Consider the following 16,621-nt stretch of genomic DNA (forward strand, 5'->3'; position numbering starts at 1 on the left):
CCTCCTCTTCCTTCTCCTCCTTCCCTTCCCCTCCTCTTCCTCCTCCTTAGTTTTCTCTCCCTCCTTGTCCCTCTGCCCCTTCCTCTTTGCCCCCCTCTGTGAGGACATGGTGTGAAATGAGCCCAAGCTGGGCCAAAGGCCTTCTCCAGGAACTGGCCGTGCTAGTCCCCTAATTATGGGTGCCTAGCCTTCAGAATTGTTATTTAAGCCACCTGGTCTCTATTATTTTCTCAGAGAAAAACCAATGACTCTTGGCCTGAAAAGTTAAGAGTCACCAAGGTAAAAGGAAAGAAGGAACTCTTTTCTTTTTCTTAATGTTGGTATTTTCAGGGTCAAATTTAGATATAAATATATTCTGATATAGCAACGGAAGTTTTTCTCAGACACAGCTTGCATTCAAACGTTATTGAAATCATCAAAATGTATTCAGCCTTGCAAATCAGCGAGGATTGCAGCAGTTCCAATGTAAACAGGGAACAGGTGCAGGGCGCTGCGAGCGGGTAACCAGCGGCAAGTGACTGTGCAATGCTGGGTGGCAAGCGGGAGGGGGAAGGCGAAGAAGAAGGAAGCCTCGCTATTGAGAGATGTGTGTAGGCAATCGCTGTGCACATCAGTCAGGTTTCAGTCAACGAAGCAGCGCCCTGGAAATGTCTAGAAGTACATGTCCACGTGTATGTGAGTATATACGCAGCATGTTACATTCCCTGTGCTGTATTCATGTGTTAGACAGCAAATGGCCTGTGCTTTTCTTTTTTTTTAATTTTTATCAGTTCTTCGAGAGTTTCATAGGATGTGTTTGGATCATATTTGTTCGCCCCCAACTCTTCCACAATTCATCACCCTGTCCTCGCCCACTCAACTTTGTCTTCTTTTTTTAAGTCTTTAAAACCAATTTGCCCAAATGTTCTTGGATGGGCGGTCTTTTACTGGAGAGCGATGAACTTCTCAGGGTTCGGATCAGCTTTCACCAGAGAGTGACCAACATTCTTACAGAACATTATCTCCTCCTCTCTCAGCAGCTAGCAATTGCCAACAACTTCATGTGTTCCTTTAGAGAATTGTAATACAGATTTCTACAAGAAAACATTACCTTCTAGACATATCTAAGTAGCTGCTCAGATGAACTCCTGGCACTTGTGACAGCATGTTCAAAACCTACTCAAGCCTAAGCCAGACAAGATCCCAGCATGAAGAGGGGAGCTGGGCACACAATTCCGTGCTAAGCCACCCTGTCATACTGCAGCTTCCACAACGAGATTTTTACTTTTTTTCTCTTAAATTTTGTTTTATTTGGGGGAGGGGGGGTCAAGGTGGTGGAGGGTGGATGCAAAGAGACAAGGAAATGAATGGGATCAAGATATATGATGTAAAAAAGACATCAAATAAATAAAAAGAAAGTTAATTTTATTTAAAGATCCAGATTTAAGTTTTCCCATTTCAAATGATTTAGTTAAGAAAAGAATCCATCGGGGGCTGGAGAGATGGCTCAGCAGTTAAGAGAACTGCCTGCTCTTCCAAAGGTCCTGAGTTCAATTCCCAGCAACCACATGGTGGCTCACAACCATCATGTAATGAGATCTGGTACCCTCTCCTGGCCTGCAGGCATACATGCAGACAGAATACTGTATACATAATTAAATAAATCTAAAAAAAAAAAAACAAGTTTATAAAAAAAAAAGAAAAGAAAAGAATCCATCACGGGCACACCCAGCCACTTGGGTTTTAGTTAATATCAGATGTGGACAACCAATAACGGCCATCACGACATTCCTTCCTATAAAGGAATCCTATATTATAAGATCCTATAAAAAGGTTCTTATACTCTCCTTTCTTATGAAATAACCCCTGATGGGAGGGGGATAAGGTACATATGTTCCCTTAGCATTCTGCAGCTCCTTATTCTCTGTGCCTTGTGGATGACACTGTTAAGCACCATCTACTGCCAATAGATGCTCAACAGCTAAGCACTGAGAAGTGCATTGATCTATGAGCAGAACAATGAATCAGTAGGAGTTGGTTCAATACTATGTCCATTTAGCAGAGTAGAAGTTGGAGGTTTGCCCCTAGCATCTATGGCCTATATAGTCATAGACTCTTAGCACAATAATGGCTTCAAGTATGAATTTCATCTTGTGGAGTAGAATTTTAATCCAATAAAAAATGGTTAATTACTTCTGTGATATTTGTGCCACCCTTGCATGGTGGGCATTTCTTTTCTTCCAAGGTCAGTCATTATTGGAGCTTGTAGAGTCCATAGATGGGTACCATTGGTGATGGCTTTTCTCCACTAGTAGCTTGTATAGCACCTTTCAGAGCTATGAAAGCGAGCCAGTTAGGATGAAGCACCCGGAGTCCAAAAGTCCAAGATAAAGCTATCCATGGACTGATTCCTTCTGCAACTCAGCAGCTGGGTTGCCGAGTCTGATGCAGCCTGCTCTTGGCTTTGAAACTGGCTGATATTTTCTCTTGGTTTAGACAAGGAACATCTCACTTTCTGTTTCTTATGTCCGTGTGTACATGTGTGTGTACATATGTGTATATGTGTATGTGTGTATATGTATGAATGTACTGTATCTCAATTTCTCTTTATAAAGAAGCCATTCATGTTGATTGCGGTCAACTGTTATGCCGATTTACCTTTGCTAACCTGATGAAGACCCTCTTGTTTCACAAGGTCACAGTCTCAGGTTATGGCAGTTAGGGTCCCACCCATTTGTGGAAGAAGACAAAACTCAACCCATGTCCTCATTTCAGAATAAAGAGGGTTTATAAGACACTTAAGGTAGAGTTAGTATGCCCTAAAATCAACAAGGTCTAGAAAATTCTCAGTGAAGACATTTATTTTCTTCTGGAACACTTTCAGATGCTATTCACATTTTAATCTCTCATTGAAAGAAAAATTTAATAGTTTCCAACTGTTAACACAATATAATCATCGCATGTCTCTTAGCTGTACAGCTTTTATTTAGACCTTGTATAGCAGGTTCTCCTTAGTACTAATAATGGACAAACAGACCCGTCTAGTAGTGATAGATGCTCATTGTCACACATCACTCTGACTGAGTTCTTCTCTAAACAGCATTATGTGACATGAGATGACTGCAGCATCATGGAGAGCAAAAGGAGAGAAGAAGCACTATCTATGTATTCAAAAAGAGAAGGCACACAAAAATATGGAGTCTCCTTTGTGTTGACCAGCTACTCCTGGGGACAAGGATTGACCTGGAGTGTGGTTGATAGACCCAGGGTCACTCCGTTGGTGCAAGCTGATTTTTCCTCTCCCAACAGGTACTAGTTACAAATAACTTCTGGTTAGGAGTGTGACTTTGTGCCCACTTTGCCTTTCTGTGCTGGGATTTTGTGGAATGAAAGATGTGAAGGTATTGTGTGTACTGTCAGCGTCTCTGTGTGTTCATGTGTGTAGCAGCCCATTGTGCCTTTAAGATTCTGTTTCATTGGAGTTGACCATTACCTCTGACTCTTAAAATGTTTCTGCCTCCTCTTCTGCATATATTCCTGAGGCTTGAGAAGAAGGATATGAAAAAGAGCTCCCATTTAGGACTGACTGATCCAAGGTCTTTCGCTCTCGGCACATTGCCCAGTTGTGGGTCTCCATGTTAATTACTATCTACTACAAGAAGTTTCTCTGAGGGGGTTGAGCAATGAGCTCATTGGCAGAGGAACGATCTCTCTAAATAATACATCAATAGTGCAGGCATTAAGACCAACAATTAGTAAATGGCCCTTGTTAAGCCAAAACTCTCCACAGCAAAGGACACAGCAAAGACGCAGCCTACAGAATGGGGAAACATCTTTACCAACTATACATCAGATAGAGAGTTAATATCCAGGGTACACGAAGAACTAAAAAAGCTAAACATCAAGAAAACAAATAAGCCAATTTTAAAATGGGATATAGAACTAGACAGAGAGTTCTCATAAAATGAAGCACACGTGGCTGAGAAACAGTTTTTTTTAAATGTCCAACACACTCAGTCATCAGGGAAATGCAAATTATAACTACTCTGAGATTTCATCTTACCCCAATCATAATGACCAAGATTAATAAAACAAATGACAGTAGATGCTAGCGAAAAAAATGTGCAGAAAAAAATTACTTTTTCATTGCTGGTGTAGAGCAAACTTGTACAGACACTGTGGAAATTGTGGTGGAGGTTTCTCAAAGTGCTGAAAATCAATCTATCCAAGATCCATCTATCCCAAGCCTTGAGCACATACCCAAAGGAGCATACACCCTACTAGAGAGATACTTGCTCCTCCATATTCATTGCTTCTCTGTTCATAATAGACAGAAAATGAAAACAAGTTAGATGTCCATCAACTGATGAGTGGATAATGAAAATGTGGTTTGTTTACACAATGGAATGTCACTCAGCTTCTAAGGAAAGTGAAATTGTTAAATATGCAGGTCAATGGGTGGAGCTAGAAACCATCATCCTAAGGGACGTAACCAAGACTCAGAAAGGCAATCTTTGCATGTCATCTTCTCTTCTATAGGAATGTGAGTTTTTGTGTTTAGTTCTGTTTAGAATATCTATAAAGGTTCAATAGCTACCAAGAAACTGGGGAGAGAAGAATACTACCAAAGAAGGGGAAATATAATATAATATAATATAACGCTATAAAGAGATAAAGGGGAAATTATAGTAGGAGGATTAAATGGGGGTGGGATGGAAGGGCAAGGTAAATGGACTATGGGGAGGGACAACTGACTCTAAAGGCTTTTTGAAAAGCTATATGGAAAAGTGCTACGGCATGGCCTTTCTAATATATGCTAAGTAAGAGAAATTTCAGAGGAGTCACCATTGGAGGACACACTCCGCCAACTGGACCATTATATGCTACCGAAAGTAAGACACCCAATACCAGGAAGTGGTTACACATTTTTGTGTAGTTGACCAAAGGGATTCCATAAACGCCACTAAACATTACAGGCTATTGCCAACACTACTGGATACCCTCTATGACTTAATGCTAAGGCCTTCCTGCTGAACACAACTTACTTACATCATCAAATGTGCAGACAGCAAGCTGGTGCCCAACGAAAGCCTCGCCTACCTACAGACTAGTGCTAGAAGAGAAGAGAAGGAATTATCAGGCTCGACCAGCTATGGAATCTGCAAGCTACAACAACTGACCTGCCCACAAGATACACTGGTACAATAGTGGTACAAGTATGGGAATAACTAGCCATTTTTTTGATTGGATTTAAGGTCTACTCCATGACATGGAACTCACCACTGTTAATGAAGTCAGGAATCAGGACTAAACAGTCCTAGGGGAAAACCTGAAGTGGTAATCTAATTATTCTTTATCAATATAAATTGAGAAGTCAGATGTTGGGGTAAGAACCTGAAGGATCCAAGAAGGAGAGCAGCCACCAGGCCTCTCCTACCTGCTCCTCAACTCCCTTCCAAAGGGCTGAGATCCCTCTCTGCTCTGCATTACTACTTCCTGTCCTCTCTGTCTTCAGTCCTCCAAAACCTCTGTGGTTAATTTTGGTCGGCCAGTGGCTAGCTCCACCCTCTGACTCCAAGTAAGCTTCATTTGTCAGAACACAATCAAAATATCACACAACATTTCCTTCTTTTAAGAACAGAGCAGGTTGGAGAGGCATGGTGGCTTCTCTGATCCTTCCCTGATAGCTGAGTACTGAATTTTTATCGATAAGGAATAATTGGAACAATACTTCAAAAACCTACTATTATTATTCTGCTAAATGAGCATAGCAACAAAATGACTCCTCATGACATATTTCTATACCATAGATTTTTATTTATATAAAACTGTAAAAACAAGCAAAGCAAAAGCACACCTCTGGCGTTCAGAGAAAAGTTTACCCCTCCCTTTGAACTGCTGGCTTTCCAGTTCATGTTCACAGCTGAAGACACGTGGGTATATTCCGTTGTCGAACATTTATTGCATAAATTTTTCTCTTTACTTGGTACATTTCAGCTTGTTTTTCTCAGTTAAAGTGAGATTATTGGGCAGCGAGGGTAGAGAATGATATGGAGGGCATTTATGGCTCACGTTTTTGCCCTGCGTCACATTCTGTTTGAAGAAGGACAAACTGAAAATCTGAGACAGTGAGGATCAAGTCATTCCAACTCCTCAAGAAGCTGAGAATGTCTTGTGCCCAGGAGACCCTGAGTCCAAAACGAATAAATGACTGTAAACACACCTTAGAACAGGCAGAGAAGCAATGCCCTTTAGAAATGACAGAACTGATAAAGGACACTCATTTGGCTTACTGGTCACTGTGGAGAACACACACACACACACATACACACACACACACACACACACACACACACACATACACACGCTGGAGTGGAGGAGCAGAGAGCATAGTTAGAAAGAAAGAGTGCAGACGGCATCCCTCCTCCCAGCATGGACGCATGCTGTTGGAGACCAGCAGGATCTTGAGTCTGTGAAAACTTTAACTTTTCGACTTCCTCACTATAGAACAAGACTAAGAACGCCTACTATGCAGTAGTTTTAAGGAACAAACGGCACGAACTGTCAGAGGGTATCTTTCAACCACAAGGTGCCTCGCCGTGAAAGGTATCCACTTTAAGAGGTTTTATTCTGTGCTTTTCACAAACCAGACAAAAGTCCATGAGGCCACTTGTGGTCACGCTGAACTTCTGCTCTGAATGCTGGAGTGTGTTTCTGCGCTTGAAGTTAAAATTACTCAGCCCAAGCAGTCCAGCACGAGACCTTGGAATGATGTTCCATCACTCATTCTCAAAACTTTTATTTAAGGCACGAGATGCCAAGACTTCGAGACAACACCATTTTAATTCCGAATTGCCCTTGCTAATCCTGCAGGGAAGTGAGAGATTGCCTCATTACCCAGCGCGAGGCAAGGGCTTCATCACTTTGGGATCAGCGTCGCTTGTACTTCCCCGCTTTACGAGGCCCTCCTTCCGAGGCTGTGGCACCTAATTCTAATTTACTCTAATTTTGGAGCCACAAATATAAACTTGTGTGGCATTTCACTTCTCTCTAAAGTAAAGTTATTGCTCTGGTTCTAAGATTCCCTTTTTAGAGCACATTATTGTTTGCTGAGTTATTGATCTTACTTGGAAAATTAGAATATTAGCATTCGTGTCCTTTACATTAAAATGTCATTTGTTAATTTGCATTAAGTAGCTGGCATTATGGGCCCACTGTGGATTAATTTTGCTTCTAGCTGTTACTAATTATTAACATGTTTTTATCTTTGTGCTTCGAGTGTTTGTTTTGATATCCTGCTTTCCTGTCTGTTCCAAGGCGTAAGTCATTGGGGAGGAAGCAATTAATCCACCAGATTGCCCGAGTGGCATTCATCCTGGGAGATCGTTTATATTATGAACTAGAGATTACCTTTTAACAACTGGTAAAGACCAATCTGTTTCAATATTGAGAACTGAAATACGGAGACTTCTTGATGTTTAATTATGCTGCGTGGGCCCGACCAGGGCCTTCTGCCTGACTTTGATTTCTGACACTAGGGAGAGAACAAGCTGCCGAGGACATCCACTTCCTCCTAAAATACAGAGAAACCCTGGAGATGTGGGAAGCATTTAGAAGAAGATGTGTTCAAACGGAAGAGAAGGCTGTGGTGTCTGCTCAGTCAGTGAGGTGTGCCCGCCCTGTAAGCTTAGGGACCTGAGAGCAGCCTCAGAATCCGTAGAAAACTTCCTGGGGAGGAAGAATCCCGGGATCTCACTGGCCAGTGAGCCTACTAGAACCAGGAAGTTCCAGGCCACGAGAGACCCTGTCTCAACAATCTGACCTCTGTCAGAGCGTGTGTGCATACGTTCACATGCCCCTCATACACACATGTACCACACGAAATGCACGAGACACATATGTGCACACACACACATTTTACTCTTGTAGGTAGGATCTCAGTATGTATCCTAGCTTAGCTTTGGATTTCCAGTTCTGCCTTTGAGTCCCCCAGGCTGGGTGTACAGGTATGTGCCAATGTACCCTACAGAAGCGTTCTCTCTCTCTCTCTCTCTCTCTCTCTCTCTCTCTCCCTCTCCTCTCTCTCTCTCTCTCTCTCTCTCTCTCTCTCTCTCTCTCTCTCTTCCTCTTCTCCTCCTCTCTTTCTGTGCATGGTCTCTCTTTTTCTCACCCTCTACTGCAGACTGGATATTTGTTCAAATCTAGAACTTTCCACTGCCTGATCCTCTGTTCAGCTTTGTTCAATCTGCACTTAACCTGCCCACTGACCTGCTAACTTTCCCAGATGTAGTTGCGCTTCTAGAAGCTCTGTTTGTCCTGTCAGGAGAGCCTGCCTCTTCCCTTGCTCTTGCCTATATCTTGCTCTTCCACGGGGATCACATTTGTTTAGGCCTTTGGTCATTATTAGCAGATGCACTTTGTCATTGCTACCATGGTCTTCTCGTCCCTCAAGGTCTCGACTATGCCTCTTGCCCTATTTTCTCTTTTCCATCCTTTAGTGATTGCTGAACTACTGCTATGACAGCGACCGTGCTGTTTCTCATTCCTGACATGAAGGCCCGTTCACCTCGGCACTAGGAGAAGCTGCACAGCTCTCTCTGCTGGTAACCTCAGGCTTTCACTGCTCTGAGATGTTTGTGGTTGTTTTGTTATATTTTGAGGTCCCTGCACTGATCTGATGATAGTATAAGTTTAGAGTCTACACATCAGCAACATACAGAATTACTGCTTTCACTTCTTGCTGAAGACCTTTAAGCTATTTTTTTTTCTTTGCTCCCCAGACAGAGATCATCAGTAGCACTGGGCCAATGGGAAGAAAGCTCCCACTACCTCACACGCTAGGCCTTAAATGGCGAGCACTTAGCTCCAACTTCACTGGCCGCGTTTTGCATTATGACCCCAGGGTTGTGGTTCTCCGTGCAACCTGTACCCTTTGCCACCAGCTCTCTTTCAGCTCTATCAGACAGGCACTCGGAGAGGACGGAAGAAGGAAGGAGAGAAAGGACTCGCCATTTGCTGCTTGCCCTCATTCCTGAGCCACCGACCCCACCACCGTGCTTCTTCGGGGGTGACAGAAGTTTCCGGTTTCAGTTTCTTTTCAAAGTTTGCCGTCTAATGTCAGAGACACCCGTGCCAGCTGGTAGCACCCCTGCTTTGAGGTCTGGATCTTCGCGGTGGGGGAACTGTAGTCCAGGGTGTAGCATCTAATAATCTCCTCCTTGGGAGAGAACACGTGTGTGGAGAGCCATAGCTGCCCACAGTGGGGAAACCCAGATCATCTGCAATGTAAGCAAGATGGCGGGTGATGGGACAGCCCTTTTGAGACGAGGCTTCAGCAAGCTCCGGCTTCTGTGTTGCTGGGTCTTGCCTCTTGCATGTTCACTGTCCAGGAAGCTGGCTGCTCTGCTACAGGAGTCTCTGTGCCAAAGGCCCGTGGTGAGGAGCAGAGGGAAGCCTTAGTCAAGGTCAGTCAATGACTTATAGCTTATGAAGAACCAACACTGACAATAGCATGATCTTGGGAAGAGATCTCTGTCCATTTGATATCTGAAGTGGAGCCTTGGAAGAGCTGCTTTGTTGGAAGGTCCCACTTAGCCACCCCAGGGTTCACAGCTGGCAAGGGCTGTGAGATCATGCATGACCCTGGCTTTAAGTGACTCTACTTCTGATAACAGAACCACGTTTTTGTAGAGGCAAAAGATCTTTGAGCACGCTGGCTAAGGGTAAGGCTACACACTCGAACTATCTCCATCCTCTAAAGGGGTCTGAATCCATTCTCTCTAAACACAAGCACTTAGGACTGACCTTCAGCCGTTGGGCCCCAGGATACGGGGCTGCCTCTTACACACCGTGTAACCTCTTTCTTAGTGTCTAGAAGCATCTGCACACTCCATACTGTCTGTCTCCCTCTCTTTATTTCCTCCTTTGTATGTATATGTGTGTATATTCATGTGCTACATGTGTGTATGGGGTGCATGTGAACATGTATACACACGTGCATGAAGATCAGGGGTCAATTCATCAGAGGCTGTCTACTTTTCTTGAGACAGGATTTTTCATAGCCTGGAGCTTGAGAGAATCAGAGAGAGAGTGTGTGTCCCTAACTTATGATGTTTCAACTTAAGATTCTTCAACCTCATAATGAATGCCTCCAAAACAGTATTTATCCAGTAGAAAGTATGTGTCCAGTTTTGATCTGTCCCGTGGCTAGAGATATGTGGTGAGGTGTTCCTTTATGGGGTGCTGTACCCCATCAGCAAGCTGTCCCTTCCCATCAGCCCAGAATTCATAAAGAGAGACGGCCAACTAGATACAGAGTACTGCATAGTGAAAACACACGCTTTGCAGGCCAGACAGACTGAACGCATCTGCAAATTGTAGTGGGTTTATGGAGATATCACTCCATCCAAATCACGGAGTACCTGCATATGTACTGAAAGTGTCCCTAAGAGGAATGGAGAATAAATACAGGGAGGTGCCAAAATGCCCACAAGACTGAAGCAATAGAGGAAGAGAGCAGGAGCTATCTAGAAACCGTGGTTCTCTGAGGATGCTGGTCAAGACACTTAAGCAAGATGAAGCTATTTTCATGTCTCCTGGTCTGCATTTAATTTGTGACCTCACCTTAAATGGGATTTCTATTTCCTGGGGCCACGCAAAGGCTCCTGCTAGGTGCCTGAGCCCTGGTTTTTCCTGTACATCTCTGAGGATCCTGGCTCGGACTCCCTTCTAGAGTCATTCTGAAATCACCTGGATGGCATTGTCCACGCAGTACAAAAAAGGAAATCTTTCATTTCTTTTCTTTCCTATTCGGAATCCTGGGCTAAGTCTCCAGGATGGAAGGAACTGTAGAAAATGCTGGAAGCGGTGGTAAAGTTAGTTAGATTTAGCTGAGTAAAGGGCCTGGAGACACAGCAAGTAGAGCGGAGCACAACAGGGCGTAATGCAACCCAACAGAAGGTTTACAAGTGCAGGTGTCAACGGACATCTCGGGGTCAAAGTAGGAAAAGGGAAACTGGAGAGGCAATGATGACATTTTTTATAAACAGACTCAAGTTAGACAATTCAAAACCATACAAGCCCAAAGGGAAGAGTCCTTTATAATCCGTCAAGAGTCTCCTACATCCTGGTGGCATGTAGACACTGACCACTAAGCTCCCTGATCCTAGCCAGGTCTGCTGACTCTTCTCTACCTGTGACGCTTGCTCTGCATACTAATGCATGCAAAATCCTCTGAACTACAGCAGCAGCCATGATGCTTCCAAGTAAAATCACTGCTGCTCTTCCCGTCCCCACTCCTACAGCAGAATTGAGCATCACTTCTTCCTGGTTCTGTGTCCAGCACTCTCTTCCCACGTCCACCTCTCTCTCCCCAGTCTGCCTCCTGGGCTCCTTGGCCTCTGCTGGCCTCTGGGTGATGAATGTCTTTCACTCTTTCTCCCCAAACATCCCAGATTCTGGGCACTAAATCTCCAGTCTTCAACTGTTACATAATGCCATGTCTACTGCCTTTGAATGGCACCAAGCTGAAGACCAAACCTGTGACCTTAAGAACATTCCAGATCTTAGGACTCACTCACCTCTGTAGTTCTGTGATTCCCATGTGGCATGGAAGCGTTTGGGGTGGGGAGGTCCGTGGTCTAGAAGCGTGTCCCCCAGAGGCAGCCAGCACAGCTCCTCATAATGGGGCTCCTGGTGCAGCAAGCAGAAGGGACAGTTTTCCCACTCCCCACTCACAGCTCAGTGAACTGGCCATCTGCTCCATGCCGCTGTGAGCTCATTCAGCAGCCAATAGCACTCAGAGGAGCACAGAGCATGGGCAGTGTGACCCAAGTGGACAGACTAGAGAATTCAAAAACAGAACCGTTTTCCTTTGTTGGAAATTGCATGGCTCCCTTTCCCCCCTAAACATAGTTATTCTTTAAAAAAAAAAAAAAACTTCTAACTTAAAAAAAAAAGTCAAAAAAGTCAAGCCTGTTGAATTTGACAGGATTTGCTGCCGACATGTAAGGTTCCAGCCATACTGTATCTAGTGTATACCCCACACTTTCAAACCTGCACATGTGTCTGATACCTGCACTTCATTTTCACAGAACTGTGAGCTAAGCAGATCTGGTTCAGCTATTTTCACTCTCAGATGAAGGGACTTGGATATTGAAAGCTTAAGCCCGTGGCTTTGGCTCAGGTGACAAAACAGCAGGGATATAAACACCCACCTTGAGATTCTCATTACAGCCGTGTCCATCACGCTACAAAGCCCGCATTGACTGAGGCACGGGTCTCCAGCACGCCGCAGTGATCAGGTCTCCACTCCTCCTGAGAATCTGGTGTTCAACAGAGATGGGAGATAGGGAGCCAGAATATCAAAAGCAATAGATGCTGTCTGAACTTGAAAAAGTAGAGCATGAAAGGGGGGGGGGGGAAGAAAGACAGGGCAGAATACAATGGCTCAAGCGAAATCAGATAATCCTTAAAAATTCCACCTAGACAAACGTCCACACGTCTATCAAATTTTAGGCTGATGTCAAAGCCTTGGGAGCGTAGCCATTTACACACAGGGCTGTGGAAAGCCTCGGGAGTTATACAACGGGTCCTGGGTAGATGGTTTGAAAAAGGAAGGAAGTTAGAGTATGGCCAAAGGGTCTGTAGAAGCTCAAGAGTCCTCAAGGCTCCTCAGTTCCTTGCCTTCTCGTCCCTCATGTGCGCTGACATATCCCCTGTGCAGAGCCCCGATGGGAAAGATAGTCCCCAGCTTCCATGTTGAGATATGGCCTGTGGGAAACATGGGTTGCAATGGAAAGGATTGTGCCAGTCAGGAGCCCCACCTGACCCCACTTCTGCTATTGACCAGGCGCCAGCCCCCAGAGGCACTCCGTGTTCGCTATAAACGATGGATTGAAGCAGCCGATCTTAAAGGTCACCTCTGCTTTGAACTTCAGTAAGCCAGGGAAGATGAAAAGAAAGGCAATAAATCCCTGAGATTTACCCAGGTCCCTAAGAGCTCCAGCTTTCCTTTCTCCACCTTGGCCAGGCAGAACCTTTTCTTTTCGCCCTCTTGAAGCAGGCTAGGATCCAACCCCAGCCTCTGAGCACAGACAGAGAGCCTTTGTCTCCCACTATGTTTATGTTGCAAACTCTTGGCTCTACTTTTACCTAGACGAAGCCAAGACCAAGAGTAGGGACTTGGTGGACACCATGGGAGGCACGAGAATGATAGGGTGTTTTTTTTTTTTTCCTCTCTTTCTAAGCCTTTTTATGAAAGAGGCCACTCCTAGTCTGAAAGAGACTTGTTTGTTTTATTTTCGGAAGCGAAGATTTTAAAAGTGAGGATAATCAAAGATACTATAGACTGTCATTAACACAAATAAATGAACATACCTCCCAAGGAATTCACGCATTAACATTCACAATCATGCAATAAAGAAAAAAAGTAGGGGCAGCTAGCCCCCTGGTTCCCCCTGCGGGTGGCTTGGGGGTGTGCACGGTCCCGCCTGCCGGCTGGCGGGGTACCACGGTTCGGGAAACATGACGACCGAGACCTTCGTGAAGGATATCAAGCCCGGGCTCAAGAACCTGAACCTCATCTTCATTGTACTGGAGACAGGCCGAGTGACTAAGACCAAGGACGGGCACGAGGTTCGGACCTGTAAAGTAGCAGACAAAACGGGCAGCATCAATATCTCGGTGTGGGACGATGTGGGCAACCTAATCCAGCCTGGCGACATTATCCGACTCACCAAAGGGTATGCTTCCGTTTTCAAGGGTTGCCTGACACTATACACCGGCCGTGGGGGCGATCTGCAGAAGATTGGCGAATTCTGCATGGTTTATTCCGAAGTTCCTAATTTCAGTGAGCCCAGTCCAGAATATAACACTCAGCAGGCGCCCAACAAATCGGTGCAGAACGACAGTGGCCCTGCTGCCCCTCCAGCTACCACAGGACCCCCTGCTGCCTCTCCAGCTTCTGAGAGCCAGAACGGCAATGGACTGAGCACCCCACCAGGCCCTGGTGGCGGCCCCCACCCTCTCACACTCCCTCACATCCTCCCAGCACCCGAATCACTCGAAGCCAACCACACACCTTCTGGCCTTCCCGGCCCTTCCAGCAACCCTGTCAGCAATGGCAAAGAAACCCGCAGGAGCAGCAAGAGATAGCAAGAAATGAGCTCTCTCCTTCCACTACGACCACGACCCACTCATCTCTGCCAGAGAACAAGACAGTCTTCTACTGGGCTGCTGGCTTTGAGACTGGAGGGTGGAGTCGATTGTATTTCAGCCACTACATTTCTCTGAGGAGTGCTGAGCAGTGGCTTTGTATACCTCAAGCTCATGCCTTCATTGTCCTGCTGATGCTGCCTGTCCCCTGGGATCCAGGGCCCTCTGCCTGCCCTCCTTCCTCTGGAAAAGACAGTCTGCTTTTTTGTGTGGGATATGAGGGTCTAACTGAAAACCCTCCTTCCTAATAAATGTACCCACTCTCTTCTGGAAAAAAAGAAAAGAAAAAAAGAAAAAGAGAGTTAGAAAAATATGAAAAATAGCCATGTATCAGAATGTTTCAAAATAAAGCAAAAATGGTGACTCTGTGTATCAGTCAGCTGGAGGCAGGCCACATGCAGCTCCCCAAACAAGCGGTTAATAATTCCTGCACTTTAGAAAACAGGAGCAGCAGGGAAGTGTGGCTTCAGACTCAGCAACTTAAACAGAGCAGCGTTTCATACTGGGTCTCGCTATGCAAATACCCATGGGCTCTGTGACCCGGGAAGAAGCAGGAGCCCTTTGCTGAGTCATTACAGCTCTTAACAGGACAAATGACAACTGTCTCCAGTCTGCTTCCAAAACTTCAGTGCTGTCTGTCAAACCCAGTTAACAGGACAAACCATCCACCGTTCCACATTACCATGGAGGGAATAGATTTTGCACATGTGCACATTTTGAGTAGAATTTTAGTTAAAGTATTTTTTACAGCACATTTCTCTTTATATAATGGAATATCCAGGAGGCTAACAAGATAGCCAACAGATCAGGGTCAGAATTTCTTTCCTCATCCGTCTCTCTCTCATTTATGTGCCTATACATTTACACACACATAGGTGTGTGTGTGAGTGCATATGTGTGTGCACACGCATGTGATATGCAATTTATAGCTCCATTCTCCCATACATAGGGCGAGAAACTCATTGCAGTATGTCTGGAAACCTCAGTTTGGGTACTGGGTAGCTTAGACAGGTTTCCCACCCTTAGCCTCTGTCTTCCCACGTTACCAATACTATAGCATGAAGTTCATGAAGGAAAGCCCTGCCACCTTAAGGAAGCCATGAAGATCTATTTATACCCTGTCCTACATTTACTTAACTTTCTCATGAAACTGGAGGCAAGCTGCTGGAAACAACACAGCAGTTCATATGCCCACCCCATGTATACTCCCCCAGGCTCACAAGTGATGTGGGAGTGTCATATATCAGTCTGTTGATTTCATTGGTTAAGTAATAAAGAAACTGCTTGGCCCTGATAGGTTAAAACGTAGGTGGGAGGAGTAAACAGAACAGAATGCTGGGAGGAAGAGGAAGTGAGCTCAGAGAGATGCCATGCTCCCCTCTCCCAGCAGACGCGAGAGCTCTGCTCTCTGAGGCAGATGCATGAAGCTCAGACCCAGGATGGACGTCGGCTAGAATCTTTCCAGGTAAGACTGATGCTACACAGAGTTATTAGAGATGGGTTGATCGGGATATGAAAATTAGCCTGTAAGGACTAGAGTTAATGGGCCAAGCAGTGTTTAAAAGAATACAGTGTCCGTGTAATTATTCCGGGGCATAAGCTAGCCAGGCGGTCGGGGTGCTGGGGACGCAGCCCCGCAGCTCCTTATTACTACACACAAGACTTCAGACTGTCCTTTCTTCACAGGCCGAGTAGGATGCCTAAGGCAAAGCCCCACCCACTCCTTCACAACATTCAGGGAGTGGCCCTGACAGGTTGTGGTGACCTGGTTCTTCTCTCTAAGTAGTTGTGTGACCTTTAACAAAAATTGTTTCGTAGACGGCCGTCTGGGCTCAGGGCCCTCATCTCAGGTGCCTACCATAGATTATCCTTGGGCAGCCATTCAAAGAATTCGTAAACATTATTTCGATGACCGTGTTATCTGTACCCTGGCTGATTCATTGGGGAGATTGTACATGATACCAAATATCTTTGGTTTTATGCAAGCCCTCTGCCAGTGCTGTATCTAAATCCAGATCATTTAAAGTGCTAGGAAACACTATTGCTTGGAAAATAAATTGCTCATTCTATCAAGTATCTAACCCCTGTTTCATAACCTTATGCATTTCTCCTCACAGTTGAACATGAAGCAACAATGCAGACCCTTTACTAAGTCATTTTTCTTCAAACGGTTACTAAGGCTCCAGGGGACTGATGAGGGTTCTGACCAGCAGTGTTTGAAAACCCAACTGGCCTCACCACCTCTCTGAAAACTCTAGGATCACAGCTTCTTCCGCATGGAAACAAGTCCCCGAGTGACACAGCGCCTCTTGGCTGCTAGTGAAGAGGTGGCAGTAAGGGATCAGCCAATCAAAGCAGATTAGGACGGTGTTGGCGATGAAGGCCTTTGCCTTCAGGGCCCTAATGTATTTTCATTTTCATCTTAATG

The 16,621-nt window shown here is 45.1% G+C and overlaps 1 pseudogene; it reads left to right on the forward strand.

The window, feature by feature from the left end:
• The first annotated feature begins 10,921 nt into the window (after positions 1-10,921).
• LOC101992414 lies at positions 10,922-14,180 on the forward strand (annotated as a pseudogene).
• Positions 14,181-16,621: the final 2,441 nt, after the last annotated feature.

The sequence above is a fragment of the Microtus ochrogaster genome, chromosome 19 (assembly GCF_000317375.1).
Source record: "Microtus ochrogaster isolate Prairie Vole_2 chromosome 19, MicOch1.0, whole genome shotgun sequence".
Lineage (NCBI taxonomy): Eukaryota > Metazoa > Chordata > Mammalia > Rodentia > Cricetidae > Microtus > Microtus ochrogaster.